Here is a 15894-nt window from a genome sequence, read left to right as displayed (position 1 = left end):
GACTTACAGCTTTAATTTAGGTGAGCAATACCCAATTCTCTAAGGTCATAAATAAAGGTTATTGTTGATATGTTTCCTGATCTCCTTGTTCCTGGCCTTTCACTTTGTGCCAGTAGTTCTTTACATTTAAAGTACTAAGCACAGAGGCTGATGGTGTTATTTACTCTTTACTTAAATACATCTTTTTTCACTTCTTAGAGACAAATGTCAGTAATGAAACCCAGTTCTGCTCATCTGTTCCTCCCATTGAAGCCAAGAAACCATTACAATTCTCATTTGAGAAACAAATGGAGCCACAGATCTTTGTCACATCCGAGCAGAAAATCTCTCAGATCTTCCTGGAGACCCCTTGGAGACCACAGAGTCCAGGGGAGGTACAAACATTTCCTCTCTGCAGCACTAAATTAGATCTGTGCCTTGTCTGGAAAACTTGTGTTCTGCTTGGCTTTGTGAAAGATCTGCTCTATGCATAAAGGACGAGGTAAAACTGGGTACATGTAGAGCACAAAGCCAGGGTTAAAGCTGCTGTTTAAAACTGAGCTTGAATGGAAGACTCCTGCATTTCCATTTTGGCTCTGTCTCTGGTTCACCAGGTCACCTGGATTAAGTAGCTCTTCCAAAGCCTCTTGTTTCAGCTACAAGTGGTGCAAAAAGGGATTCTGGCAGATTTCTCCTGGCCATGCTGTGCCCCTGAAGCAGATTGCTGCTGTCATTTCCTTTCCTTTCCTCTGAAGGTGACCATTCCTTGGGCATCCTTGTGTCTGCTGCTCTCCCTCACAGGCAAACAGATCTGCTGGAGCTCTCCATGAAGGGCAGCCAATATCAGAGGGAGGGGAAACACCCTTCTGAGGGAGCAGGAATAACAGCAAATGCCTGTCAGCAGTGGAATTGCTTGTTCAGTGAACACAGTGGAGCCCAGATACTCATCTCTGAACACAGCTGTCACACTCATTGCCCTGTTAAGAGTGCCATGAATGGGCAAAGTCTTGTCACTATTTTATAATTTGTTCTCCCTTTTATGACTTTTCCTACATTGGTTTCAGGACTGGCTGCAGCATGTGAATAATTTGTGGCAAGATCCTGGTTCACAGTCTGCCTGAAAAAGTCCACAAGTGAAACAGAACATCTCAGAGTGAAGTGAGCCAAAAGTTGTTTCCACAGTGGAAGTTTCTCACCAAAGGAAGGGAGAGCCACTGAATCACCCTGTGTGCCCTGAACTCAGGCTGTGGTTTCAGAGAGGCACAGGGGGCAGCAACACCTGCCAGGTTAACCCCACTGCTGGCTCATGAGCCACATCCTTGTCATATCTCACCTTTTAACTTTTCCAGGTTGAGAGGTATTCAACCAAAATCACTACAAATGACCCAAACACAACACCTTGTGCTGCATTTTAAATGTGCCATTTACCTGTGGAACCAGATCACAGTGTAAAAGAGCTGCAGCTTTTTTATCCACAACATGCTGTAGCTGCTGGTTCTTCTGGACATGCAGTGGTGGAAATGGCCTGAGGGAGGAGGGCAGAGCCCTGCCAGATCTGCTGGTGTCTCTCCAGCTGTACCTGTTTCCCATCCTGCTTCTGTTTTCAGAGCAAGGTGTTGAGCAGCCAAGCATGGTATCTTTTTAACCCTGACCAGCTGTAACAGTTCTTGAGTGTCCCCTACAACAGGTGCAACAAAAATAGTCACAAAAACCCCCCAGTGCATAGGAAACTATAAATGAGTGCAGTGCCATAAATCTGTGGGACAGCTTTGGAAAAGGAGCACCAAGGGTTCTTCATCTCCCTTTCAGAACTCAATTTACAGCTGAAAGCAATGAAGTGCTATTGCAGCCAGGTTGAGATGGTTTTTGGGGTTTTTTTCTGGCAAAATGAAGGTTCAGGCATTGATTCTTATTGAATTTAGGAAAATCCTGCTTTGATTTCAGAGGGCTGCAGAAAACTGCCTGCCCAGATTTGCTCCTAGGAGTGTGCTGGAGCCACTCCTGCTCCAGGGTAGAACACTGAACGTGGGCATAAATGTTAAATCAAAGTTTCCACATGTGACTGACATAGCCCCAAGGTGGGAGCCCACCTTGCACAATGTGCTGGTGCCACTTGTCCCACAGTTGGGCTTCATTGCAGAATTGATACTTAACAACACCTGGCAAAACCACAGATCCTCAGGTCACAGACCTTCGCTTCCTGCATTGGCAGGCTCAGGCCCTTGCTGCTTCTCTACTTGAGATATGAAAGTTTGAAAGAAAACTAGAATCTCAGTGGGGGGGGTGTGAAAGAAGTAGTACATTGTGGGTTTTTTCTTTGTGAGAGCTGTGGAGAACACTGAAAATCTGTTTGTGTGGGAGAGGGGAGATTTAAAAGACACCCTGAAAGTGAAGTAGGATTCCTTAGAATTAAGGATGAACAGCTCCCAGAGGTATTCCAAGCACTAAACTAACAAAGAGTGGAAATTAGCTTGTTTTCCCCAAAGCTAAGTGCTAGATGTTTCCAAACCATCTGCATTATCAATTCAATCTCCAAAAACTGAGCCACAGTTATCAATAATATCATGATGTGTGAGAAATACTTTGGCTGTGACACCTCTTGCATTCAGGTAAGCTTTTTCCCTCAGAATGTTTCTTTTGGAACTGTGTTATATCAATCTACATGTGTAGCTTCTTTAGGTGATAGAAGATGCTAGAAGGTCTCCCTGGAGCCTTCTCCAAGCTGAACATCCCCAGCTCTCTCATCCTGTCTTCACAGCAGAGGAGCTCCAGCCCTCTGAGCATCTTCATGGCCTCCTCTGGACTCACTTCATGCTTCTTATGCTGGGGGCACAGCCAGCTGCTGTGCTTAAAAAAACACAAAACCCCACTAATGCTCCCTCTCTTGCTCTGCACTCCCCATGTTGCTGCAGCACCAGGAAACTGCATTTCTGCCTGGACAAATGAGTCAGGCTGGGCAAAGTGGTGTGTCACCACTGAAACGTGACACTTCTCAGCAGCTTGCAAGATTTGGCTCTTTTGCCCACTTCTTAGAGGCCAACAGAAGTTTTGGTGCTGCAGTTTCATGCAAGCCCAGATCAGGGCACCATGGGCTCAGCTTTTGTGGGTTTCTCTCAGGCAGCACCTGTGCTCACCTTCAGGAGCAACATCTGGGCATGCACAGAGGTCCCTGGGCCCCACAGCTCATGTCAGGGGTGCTTGTGGTGCAGAGAGCTCAGAGCCCCCTGGGAAGGCACCTTTCTCACCTGTATTGTGTGTACTGTTCAAATCTGAGTGTGCACCAGCAGCTTCTTCCCATGTGAGCTCCATCCCTGCTCCATGCTGTCTGGAGCAGGATAACTGGGAAGCTGATGTGAAATCAGCACCCCAAAGTAGAGTTGTATCCTGCAAAACAGCATCAGGTCCCATCAATTTAAATAAAGTCTGCATTTTGGAGCTGTCTGTGAATGGCCAGCAACTGGCATTGCTGGCATTTGTGTCTGTTCAAGCACTTACAGTTCTGTGATAGTCTTTGAAAACTCTAGGGATGGTTGGCTCTTCCCTGATCAGTTATTCCATGTCACTCTCTGAGGGTATCCACAGCCTAAAGAAGGAGATGGACCCATTTCCTTAGAATTGCCCTTAAAATGAGAGGATTTTATGGAAGTGGCTCTGCTTACAGAAAATTCCCTCTCAAATCAGATGGAGAAGGTGATGCCAGCTGTTCACTGCCTGCCTTCAGGTTTGATTACAGCTCTTTTTAATCTTTTTTTTTTTTTTTTTTGGGGGGGGTGGTGTTTTGTTTTTTTGGGGGTTTTTTTGTGTGTGTGGTTTTTTTTTGTTTTTTTTTTTTTTTTTTCCTGAGCTCAACAAGTGCAGAAATCTCACCGAATGTGTTTGGGGGTGTCTGTGGTGGAGTTATTGTGGCACCAGCCCCAGCAGAGCCAGCCCCTGCCTGCCCTGCCCTGTGAGCAGGAGGGGTGCACAGCCTGCCTTTCATCTCCCCACTCTGCTCCAAGCAGCAAGAAGCAGCAGCTGGTGAAGGAAAGAAGCTGAGCAGCACCCCCAGGCTGGTGTCCATCTTTGCCTCACCATGTGGCATTATCTGCTCTCCAACACCCATCTCACAGCTCCCTGCTCCCCAACACCCATCTCACAGCTCCCTGCCCATCTCACAGCTCCCTCACCTCTCAGTGTGATTTCACTGCTCTGGCAGCTCACTGGGTTAAGATTACAGATGAGGTCTCTGATGAAGTGTGGAGGAAGTGGGGACACACATTCCACTGCTGTTGTGGTGGTGCTTTCTTGTTCACTGTGGGTATGCTGTTAAAACAAATGAACCTTTGTTTCTTTCTCTTTTTTTAGCAATTTTTAATTGACTTTCTGATGCCATTTGCTTAGGCAAGCATAGGCGAGCAGGCATCTTTGTAGCCTTGCAACATTTGCTCATGGAGAGCAAAGATAACTTAGGTGTTTTTAAGGCAGAGATTCCCCCCCCATATCTTCTAGCCTGCACTATTTCAAGTAATTTCATAACTTTCTATTCTCTTTCTAGATACCTGTGGCTCCTCTCCACTGGTGAAGATGCTGAGAGCAGCTGGAGGAACAAGGACACTTTGATTGTCCCATGCTGTAGAAGGCCTAATTCTTACAGTCTTTTGTTAGCCATGCCAAATTCAACAGTCACATTAATGATAGGTATCTCTCAAAACTGGAATTTGTTTCAGTTGTGTTTTATTTTTAAGAAGATGAGTGAGGCCACAAGAATTCCCTCTGCAGGATACATCTTCAGTCATTTCACCACTCCTAAGAGTAAATTGCTGAGTTATCCATGACCCTTCTAGCCAGGCTGATGTAGATCTGATCACTTCCTGAGGCTGTTGTGAGGAATAAATCAAGCATCTCCCTTCATGCTGAGTGCTGGCACGTCACAGAATTTCTCTGAGACTCTATGAAAGAAGAAAAATCAACACAAACCATAATCTCTCCCACATCCCAGATAAGCTACCCAGTATTTTAGCTCTCAAACCAATTCTCCTTACTGTGCTTCTCAGTCCTGATGCTCTTCCTTATTCCTCTGCCTAAAGCTCATTTCTTCCATCATGCCCAAAACTGTGATCAGCCAGGTTATATCACTGTCCCTGGGGCTTTCTCACTCCTGAAGGGTGATCTGGAGTGGCAGTCACACTTGAGAAGCAAGAAAAGTGCTGTTAAGGAGGGTGGAAAGCAGCTGGTGCAGGAAGGGGTAAAAGTTGGAGGTGGGAAAGAGGGAAGAGAGAGAAGGAAAGACTGGAAAAAGAGCCATGGCCAAGCCTCAAGTCTGAAAAGCAAAGTTAACACCAGAGGGTGACTGTGGTTAAAATGCTGAGGGTGGGTTTGAGAGGCAGCTCTGACAGAGGAATCTGCCCAAAGAGGTATGAAATGAACCTTGGTGGTCTTTAGGGCTTTGCAGGCAGAACCTCCCCCCAAAAAGCTCCAAGATTTGTTGAACATTTCTGTGAAAATACAATGCTGTCATCTGTTTGGGGCTGGGAAATCAAAGTCTGATCATTTTCTGAGCCATGTGCTCAGGTACAAGCCTAGCCAGGGAAGGACCCAGGTGCAAATCCCTTCTGCATGTGATTGGAGCCCAGGTGGGAGGTTTGGGTTCAGGGTAGCTGCCAGGTCCTTACCCCAGGGCTGGCTCTGCAGCCCTGATCAGATATCTCCACTCACTGGGCTTTGGAGGGGGTGGAGACTCTGTGTCTGCTCAAATGGAGTGAGGAGCTGCTCTGGCACCTCTGTGTGACTGCAGGCCACCTTCCAAAGCCACCAGGCTCCTCCGCTGCAGCAGGAAATGTCCATCACACCAGGGATACCAGAGAAATAACAGAGACGTTTCTCTGCAGCCTCCTGAGGTATAATCAGAGATCAGCACCTACCTGGTGTTAAATTATGCGTTTATTGCATTTCTGTCCCTTATGGGCACTTTTTTAGACTCTTAAAAGGACCTCAGCAGGTCTGAGGTTCCACCAAGGTTTCTTTCTATAACATTTTGTTCAGGTTGAGTCAAAACCGCTTCTCAGTAGCACCTTAACACCTAATTCTCAGAATTTAATCTGAATTATTGCCATGGGGCCAGGTCAGTGGGCTTAGTGACCTGCTCAGAGGCTGACAGAGGCAGCCAGGCTGGGCTAGAGCTGAAAACCACCTCTTTGATGTGCCTAGCTGGAGCTGAGGGATGCCAGAGCATGATGGATGGAGGGATGGAGGGAGGGAGGGATGGATGGATGGAGGGATGGATGGAGGGATGGATGGAGGGATGGATGGAGGGAGGGAGGGAGGGCTTCCACAGGCCACAGCTCACAGGTGCTGCACAGAGTCCACTCTGCCCCAAAGCAGAGAGGAGAGGGACAAAATCACCAGGGAATAAATCCAGCTGTGTTACCCATTTGACTCAGAAGAGCAGGCAGGTTTGGGTAGAATCTTTTCTGACATCTACTGAAACTGCTGGAAGAGCACACAAATCCTGCAGTCCTGTCCCCAGGCTGCAACCCCCCAAGTGTGTCACAGCCACAGCAGTGGTGCTGCTGCTGTGAAAACAGCCCCCCTTGGTTTGTGGTGATCAACAAATGGCAGTGAAGGGGGGGAAAACTTCATATTTTTCTAAACTTTCCCAACCCACATGCACAGATGAGCTGGCTGTGCAGAGGGAGCAGCTCGGTGCAGCTGCAGAGGATGCACGTGCAGGGCTCTGTGCTCAGCCAAAAGCTGTGTGTAGGTGTAGGAACCCCTTCCCCAGGGCTAATCCCTGCTGGGCCACACTCACAGTGCCTGTGTGGGATTGAAGAGTGGATAATGGGAATTTTCTGTGGTGCAAGGGGTAAAGGCTTTGTGTAAAAGGGTAATTATTCACTGGGAAATTAGCTCTCATGAAACATGTGAGGTGTTGGCAAGTAAGTAAGAAAGGTGCTTTAACCAAAATAACTCTGTGTTTTCTGTGAGGCTTTGTGATGGAGAAATTGGAGGGAGCAGCAAAGCATAGAGGGGAGCAGGTAATGGCCCTTTCCCAGCCAGGTGGGAGGGGTGAGGGGAGACTTCAACCTCCCATCCCAAGGGTGAAAGGGGTGTATTTGTGGTTCTTGGAGGGAAAAAAAATTGACTTCTATGGGTTTAGACCACGATTTATTTATTTCTATTTTCATATGTAAAAAGCTCAGTTATAATGTATATTTTTAAGGGGAAGTGTCTTTATGAAAGTTTTGCATTTCTTTAAAACACCTGTGCTGCAGCACCATGATATTTCTTTGCACTTCTCAGCCTCGTGATTGTGAAAAGTGGGTTTTAAATTAATTTCTCAGTTTTATTTGGTTTCTGCTGGGTTAAAGGAATTTATCTATTTATTTCAACCTAAATTGCAAAGGGTTTTTTGTCTGTGTAACCCCCCCACCCCCTGCCCCATTCTCAGAGAGTGCAGCACCTCTGAGATGAAATTGAGCATGGCCTGGAAATGAGGTGGTTAATCTAATTCTTGAAATTGCCCATGTTTAAAAATTGTTTGAGACCTCCCCCATGTGTATTTTGAGGCTCTTTCTGTATTCAGAGGCAGGGGAGAGATGCAGGTGAGGAAGGGGAGAGTGAGAGAGGGGAGTGAGTTTGTGCATCAGCTCAGAGCCTCATCCTGCAGCCCAAGGCTGAAATCTTTGTGTTTGAGTGAATATTCTGCAGATAAAAAACAAGTCAGAGATCTGGGCTTATAAAAGAGGAAAAAAACCCACATTTTTTTCTTTTAACCAGGATTTCTCTTTCCCAGGGTAGCCAAGGGTACAAGCCTGGCTAGTGAGTGAGAGGCAGTGATGGAACAGACAGCCCATTCTCTAACAGACAGATTTATTGACTACATGCACATCTAAGCAAAGCAAAGCAAAGCAGTGATGTCCAGGCTCCAAACACAAGATCTCACCAATCCGCTGGCCAGGCGTGCTGGGAGTCTTGGGAACCTGGAGGTGGTGCTGCAAAGGTCCATGTGGATTCAGCTCCTTAAAGTCCATGGTGGCTACAGGGTCTTCTGTTCTTCTCATCTTTTACCATCTTTCCAAGTCTTTGAGGCTGTTCACCCCCCTGCTGTCTTCCAGGGGTGCTTTTCCAAGCACAGGTGTTACATTTCCTTCTCTTTCCTTCCAAAGACAGCATCCTTGGCTTTCCTTACCCCCATCTCCCTGGTTTAAGGACTCTTAAATCACACAAGAGCAGCTTCTTAACTTTACTATTTGGGGATGGGAAGTTCAAAAACAAGCTACTTATGCTAACTTTTACTTCTTTACTATGAGGGTGATCAAACAATGAAACAGGTTTGCCCAGAGAAGTTGTGGAGTCTCCATCCCTGGAGATGGTCAAAGCCCAGCTGAGCACAGTCCAGGGAAATCTGCTCTGGGTGACCCTGCTTGAGCAGGTGGGTTCAGAATAAATGAAACCTCTCAAGAGGTCCCTTCCAACCTCAGCCATTCTGTGACTGATGCCATCTGCAGGCTGCTTGGCCTGTCCTCCCCTCCTGGGTGGCCCTCTGCTAACAGAGAAGGCCATCCCTCTCATCAAGGTCTGGCATGGCGTGTGTCCCCACCGCTCAACGCCTACTGGGTTGCAGCCAACAGCGGAGCCAAAAGATCTTCTTGGTGGCAAACACAGAGGCCAACCCAGTCTTGCCCTTGACTATTTCAGGAGGCTCTTGGCCAGCCCTGCCCCTTTCACCTGGTTGTCAAAGCAGAGCTTCACCTGCCTCATCCGGTAACAAGTGGCTACCATGGCAAAGCACACACAGATTTGCATCAGCAGGATGACTACAATGGGGTGCAGCAGCATGTTGAAAATGCCCGTGGCCGTGGGGGACCAGCCGAAAAAAACTTCCCACCAGTGGTGCTCTCCCGCCCTTTTAATTCGTTCCAAGACCTGTTTTATAACTTTTCCATCGTGGTGAACCGTTATTAGGATCTTTTTAGCTTGGGCCTTGGCATTTTCTAGCAGCTGCTGCAAATCTGCATGCTCTAACATTTCTTTTACAAGTGATAAATCCATACCGATGGGGGTCGGGGTTATACTACGATACAAGGTATAGTTTCTGATTAGCAACTGGCTAGTAAACACAGGTGGTTTATACACAAAATCACAGCCTCTAATAGTAGCTACGTTGCAAGCACACATATTTGAGTCGCTAAACACGGTCTGGTTATAAGCTTCGTTAATCTGCACGTATTTACACGTCGTTCTGAAGCACACGCAGCCTTTCCCTACGTACACCAACGTGGTTTTGTTACTGCTCTGGGGGTTGATCTCAAAGTGGCACACCCCTTCTTTGGTGTCAAAGCACACATCATTCGCCTTAAGGGCGTCATCCTCGCATATGAATCCCAGCCCCCTCTCCAAAATGCAGGCTTCCAAATCCACCGTCTCCCACCTCCCATCAGACACCCTGGCCCACATGCGGTGGTCCAGGGGGTAGACCACAGACCCGTTGGTGTTCACCCCCAGGGCCACGATGGGGTAGACCTTTTCAATGCGAGCCTCTGCCACCGTGAGGACGTGGGCAACGACCGCGTTGAGGGCCTGGTCGTGGGTGAAGTTGACGAGCCTCCACCAGGCCTGGAGCTGCCGCTCCTTCTCTGTGGCCGCGTCCCACACGATCTTTCGGATCTCGGTGGGCAGGACGCCGTTGTCACCGTCTCTCAGGATACCTGCAACAACACTCTGCACCCACATCTGGGCCTGGATGCAGCTAAGAGCGAGAGAGACGTTACTTTGCTCCACGCCCAGGGCTCGCAACAGCACCTGATGGTCTTTCTCACTTATTTGTTCCCAGGTGGGAAGCACCTCTGACACAAGCCACTGCCCCATCCCAAGGCTGGACAAGGATGAATTCAGGGGCTTGAGGAGGCCCTGCACGCCCGAGGTGACAATCTCCAGCTTGTTTGCCAAGACTTCAGCATCCATGCTGTTGAGGACTCCCAGGCCAGCAGCTCCTCCTCCCAGCGCTGTGGCCAGCAGGTCCCTCCTGGCCCGGGTGGCCTGGAGGGAGCGGCTGTGGAGCCATGCCAGCCAGCCAGTGTGCAGAGTGGACAGGAAGGGGGCACAGTGTGGGCTGACAGAGGAAATGTTAATGGTGGAGAGAGACAGCACCACCTTCTTTAGTGACCGGACAGGCCCAGTCAACAGCTCCTGGATGTGATTTTTCTTCACTACGTAAGGACCTATTTTGGAAACAAAAGGGGGCAAGACAGCAATGATGGCAAATTCTTTTTTAAATCCTTCGGGGCCTCCTATCCACCACTTTCCTCCAAGTTTGGGGGACATTTCTAAGCTCAGGTTTCCTTGACACCACACCTGGAGGGTTATGATCAGGTGTGGGCAGCGTCCATAATCCTGATTATACCACAAAGCCTCTGCATCTAATTCAGATCTATCAAGTGTTTTGGTCTCACAGAGGCAGGTCAGTGGAATGATCCACTTGTGGCCATCAGGGGCTGTGACAGTCACAGTAGTGCCATTAATTTGCATTGGGTCAGCTACACTTTCTTGGGAGTATTTAATTTCCAGTTGTACCTGCTTGCCAATTTCAACATAATGGGGTGCATGCCAGGCCAAAAAATGGCATTTTGAGATCTTAATGGCAGCAAAAGAGGGTGCTGTGGTGCTGATCTTAAATTTAAAGGACAGCCCCATGCTGTTGTGTGCCCAAAGGCAAACCACAAAGACTGGCTGGACCAAAGTGAAATTGTACCAGCAGTCCAAATTCTCCACAGCACAGATTTTGTTCTGATTTTTCTTGGTTTTTATTTCAGTGACAGAGATTTGAGTTACTCGCTGGTGAGTGGATCCGTTAATTACCCTGCACCCCACCTTTATTTGCTGTCCCACCTTTCCCAGCAGCTGTGGAAGTCTGTTTGTGCTGTCCCAGCCCCACTCATTTTCCAAGTACACCTCTGCCCCATGCATAACCACTGTTGACAAATTCAAGCCTTTGTTAGAATTTAATCCCATGATTCCCGTGTGTTTTATGTAAGCTTGGGACCAGGGCCAATCAGTCCCAGTTTTTGTGTGCCTCCTAAGCCTGTGCTGGGCTGTGGCATGTGAGTCAAGGTGCCTTTCTAAGTGAGAATGAATGACATTTTTACCAAGATGCTGATGGGTTGGTTGGACACACTGGGTGCTCAGCACTATGCACATACCAGAAAGCAAAGTAAATCCTGCAATCACAAATTTGAAAGCATTTTCCCCGCAGTACAAACAGAGCTGGTGATGCCACGAAGATCGCCCTTCCCGCTGGTCACAATCGCCTTCCATTTTCCTTTATCTGCAAAACATAAGCAAGGAGGGCTCTCCAGCCCCGTTAGTTTCCCTTCCATGCTTTTAGTTGTGAAGAATGGAGCCATTTCTCCTGCCTTTTTGCCCCTTTTCTGATCTCTACCTGGTACACAGAGGAGCTGGCCTTGTTCACAACTCTAACAGGGCCCATCCACTGGGGTTCCAGCTCCTGGTTCTTCTCCCTAACCCCTCGGTATACGACCAGGTCCCCTGTGTTCCACTCCACGGGGCGCAGGAGCACTCCCAGCTGCTTATCCATCTTAGAGATGCTGGTCTCCTGCACTGAGGCGAGTTGGTGGTAGGTGGCTGACACCGTCCTCAGCATGTCCTGGACCCACCTGTCCATCAGCACGCGGGGCTGCATTTCATCCGGGGGCTCCCCTCCTTGCCACCAGTGTTCCAGAAACTTCGGGTCTCTTGCAGGAGGAAATTTTGGGAGGGAAAGTGTTTGAGATGCCAGAGACCCCCTCAGTGCCAGCAAGGTCAGTGGGAGCTTATGATCCCAGTCTTTCCTTTGCTGGCTCACGAGCTTCCTCAGTGCTGTCTTCAGTGGCTGGTTGGGCCCCTCTGCTGAGACTGGCTTCTGGAAATGCCCTGTGATGTGGAGCTTTTGCTTGATTCCCAGGGCCTGGCACACCCCCTTTGTGACTTCCCCGATGAAGCGCTGGCCGTGATCTGAGTGGATCTCTTTTGGGGTGCCCCACTGTGAGAAGATGTGCTCTACCAGGATCTTTGCAGTTGCACTGGCTGAGTTGTTTCGAGCTGGGAATGCTTCCACCCATTTGGTGAAGATATCACTGACCACTAGGCAGTACTTATTGCCTTGGGCTGTTTGGGACAGAGGGCCAATAAACTCCATCTGCAACTTGCTCCATGGCCCAGAAACCCTCTGGTGGCCCAGGATGGCTTTGGCTGTTTTGGCATCGGGATTGTTGGCTGCACAGGTCAGGCAGTTGCTGACATACCTCTCCACATCCTCTCTCATTTCGGGCCACCACCCAACACCCTGCAGCCTCACCATGGTCTTGTCTGTCCCCAGATGCCCTTGCTCATGAGCCAGGGCCACCAGCTCTGTCCGGACCAGCTCAGGCACCACCCAGACCGGGAAATCTGCCCCCTCCCTCCGTGCCAGGATCAGCCCTGAGACGTCTTTCCACACCTTGCACCCTTTGTACTCCCTGCCCTGCGCTAACTCCCAGAGCCTGGGGTCCTGTGCCTGCAAGCCCACCAGATCCACACTCTCCCAGTGCCTGCTGGGAGCCACCGACACCGGGCCACTCTCTGATATCTTGCTGGCCTTCCACATCAGCCCTTCCTTGGCACCCTGCTTGGCTTTAGCATCTGCCTCCTTGTTCCACTTGGCTTCCTCTGTTCCCTTCTTGTGGGCCTTGACCTTAATGATCTGTGCTGGGCACGCCCTCTTCTCTGCCAGCCTCGCAAGGTACAGCAGCTTTTTGGCATAGGTGACAGGCTTGCCATCAGCAGACTGCATGTCCCTCTCCCTCCAGAGGGGCAGCCACTCCAGTGCCACACGCACCACCCAACCCGAATCTGAAAATATGGCCAGTGGCTGGTCTGAGGGCGTGTTTTCCAGGGCAGCCATCACAGCCACCAGCTCAGCAGCCTGGATGGAGTGTGGCAGGCACCTCCCCTTCACCACCTCCCCCGTGCCCCTGTTGACAGCGGCATAGCCCGTGTAGGGCACCCCTTCCTCGTGGTAGTTGGACCCATCTACGAACCACACAACGTAGCCTCTCTCCTTGGCTTCCTCCAGGCTGAGGCTGCTCTCAAAGAGGGGTGCCCGCCGGGGCTTGGGGTCAGTAAAGGACACTCCCAGCTCCTCCCCATCCCTCTCTGCACTGATTACCACCCTGTAGGCACCAGGGGAGAGGTCCCCGGGGACCTCCTTGTTGGTCAGTGCCAACGCCCAGTTGGCCATCCTGGGGCAGCACAGGGGACCTTCATCCCCCTTTCCCAACAAGAGGTACCTCACCGGGGTGCAGGAGGTCCTCAGCAGCACTGGGGCTGACCCCAGCAGGTACTCCCAGTGCTGCAGGGCCCAGGTTAAGGTTAGAACCTCCCTCTCGTAGTCACTGAACTGTTGCTCGACTGGCGTCAGGAGACGCGAGGCGTGGGCCACAGGGAGCAGCTTGGCTCTGTGCTGCTGGCCCAGGGTGGCCTGCAGCCCCATCTCTGTGCTGGCCAGCTGCAGAACATAGGGTCTGTCCCCCCGAGGATGTGCCAGCATGGGGGCTCGTGCCACACTCTCCTTTAAAGTCTTCACTGCCTCTTCCTGCTCTGGCCCCCATTCCCAGGGGGTGTTCTTTCTCAGGAGGTGGCAAAGGGGGGCTGTTTTCTCTGCATAACTCTCAATGAATTCACGGCACAACCTCAGAAGGAACAGGAAGGACCTCAGGGTGGTGACATCAGATGGGGCTGACATCTTCTGTATTAGCTCAACCCTCTGCTTTTCCAGTGAGCGCCCTTCCTCCCCCAGGGTCACCCCCCCAAAGGAGACCTCCTTCCAGCACAGCTGGGCCTTTGTGGGGCTGATCCTGAAGCCTGTCTTCTGGACAGCCCCCAGCACCTCTGCCAGCACCTCCAGGTTCTTCTCCTTTGTCCGGGTGTGGATGAGGATATCACCAACACAGGACAGCACGCTCTCCCTGTGGCTGACCTGCTCCCACATCCTCACCACGCGGGCATGGCAGATGGCAGGGGCACTGTGGAAACCTGGAGGGACTCTAGTGAAAGCAAATTGCCGTCCTCGAATCGTGAAGGCAAACTTGTGCCAGGACTCGGGGTGCAAGGGGATGGCAAATGATGGGCTGGTCAGGCTGAGCACCGAGAACCACTCGGAACCCCGGGAGATGGCTGCCATGATGTTGGGGTACCTGACCACCGTGGAGGTCTGCATTGGGGTGACTTGGTTCAGGGTGCTGAAATCAACTGTCAGCTTCCACGTTTTCCCATCAGCTTTCCTCAGGGGCCACACTGGGGCATTGTTGCTGCTCTTCTGCTCCACCAGCATGCCCTGGTCCAACAAGGTTTTGACTGTGTCCCACAAGCTGTCCTCAGTCTCAGCCGGGTACCAGGGCTGAAGCTGAGGAGGGGGATCAGGCCCTTTGATGGACACAGCAGCATCAGTCTGCCCACAGTCCAGCTTGCTTCTTGCCCAGACCTGGGGGAACTGCTCTGTGACCCGTTTCACCCGGGGCTCCCACTCAGGGTGGACCAGGATCTCAGGGGCTTTCACTGACATCACCCTGTGGCTTGCTGGGATGACGGGCAAATCAATCTGTGGGCAGCGTAGCAACGCTTGGTTTGCCAGGTCCACTACCACCCCCATCTTTGTCAGGGTGGAGATGGCTAAAATTCCTGGCTTTCCTTTCATTTCTATTTTCCCAAATTGTTCAGACCCTTTGGCAGCCCCAATTTCAAAGGGTATGGGCCCCGTGAAGGGCACTGAGGATTTCTGGCCGTTGGGCCCTGTCAGTTCAATAATTTCAGAGGTTTGGAAGATCCCGGCTCTGCCGGGGGCCATGTTCAGAATTGAATAAGAGGCACCAGTATCAATCAACATCACTTGTCCAAGCACCCCCCCTCCAATAGTTGTATCAACTATCAGGCGCCCCCACAAATCGGTCTTAATCGGTGCCACAAAAAGGGGCGATGCGGGTGCCTGGCAGCCCTATTGCTGAGCCTTAGCCCCCGGGTCAATCAGGTGGGAGCTGCTGGTTTTCCTGGCCTCATGCAGGGCCAGTTTTTGGAAGAGCTCCGCATCTGGCAAGCCATCAATGTCCTCCTGTTTCTCGTATTTTATCAAGCGCTTCCTCAGCTCAGCCCGCCAAGGGTTAGACTTCTGAAACCTCAGCCCTTGCTGGTTCTCCTTCCCCAGCCCCCCCTTGCTGTCAGGATCTTTTCGGTTGTCTCCTTGCATTTTTCTCATCCCTGCATTTTGGAAAGACATGCCCAAGGCTTTCCCTTTCTTCCCCCCCAACATGTACCCTGGGAATGCCTGCTTTTGCAGCTCAAAATTCTGGTTCAGGATCTGCTCCAGCTCTGACAGAGGCTTTTTGGCTGCATCCCCACCAGCAATCACCCGCAGTGGGGGTGTCAGCCCCACCACCAGTGGCTCCTTGAATTCAGGCCTGTCAAAATCAGGGGGGGAGTCCTTTGAGCCAGGCAGCCCGGCCATCTGGTAGAGCATCTTTTTACGGTTAACATAGGCATCAGGCCTCTCCTCAGGGTTTTGCTTCTCCTGGTGGAAGAGCACTAAGGGGTTGACCTCTGGGAAGAACACCTTCAGCACGGCCAGCTGGACATCCCCAATGTCCTGGACATTGCCCATCTGCACATCCCCCGGCAGTGACGCAAAATCGTCTGGTTTCATGGACTTTCTCACAATGTCTATCAAGTCACTCACAAAGCTGCCACTCTGGCACTTGGGCAGACGCTGGACCCTGGACAGCCAGTTAATTGCTGTCTCCTTTGTCAGTGGTCCCAGCATCTTCCCCACTGTCTTAAGCTGCTCAGGGGTAAACCAGAGCACAGCCCTGTTGGTGTCTATGGGCTGGAGTGGGACATGGCTGACTGGCTCAT

Source organism: Serinus canaria, chromosome 4 (genome assembly GCF_022539315.1).
Source record: "Serinus canaria isolate serCan28SL12 chromosome 4, serCan2020, whole genome shotgun sequence".
In the NCBI taxonomy this organism is placed as follows: Eukaryota; Metazoa; Chordata; class Aves; order Passeriformes; family Fringillidae; genus Serinus; species Serinus canaria.
The sequence above is the reverse complement of the archived record's forward strand: the minus strand, read 5'-3'. Positions refer to the sequence as shown.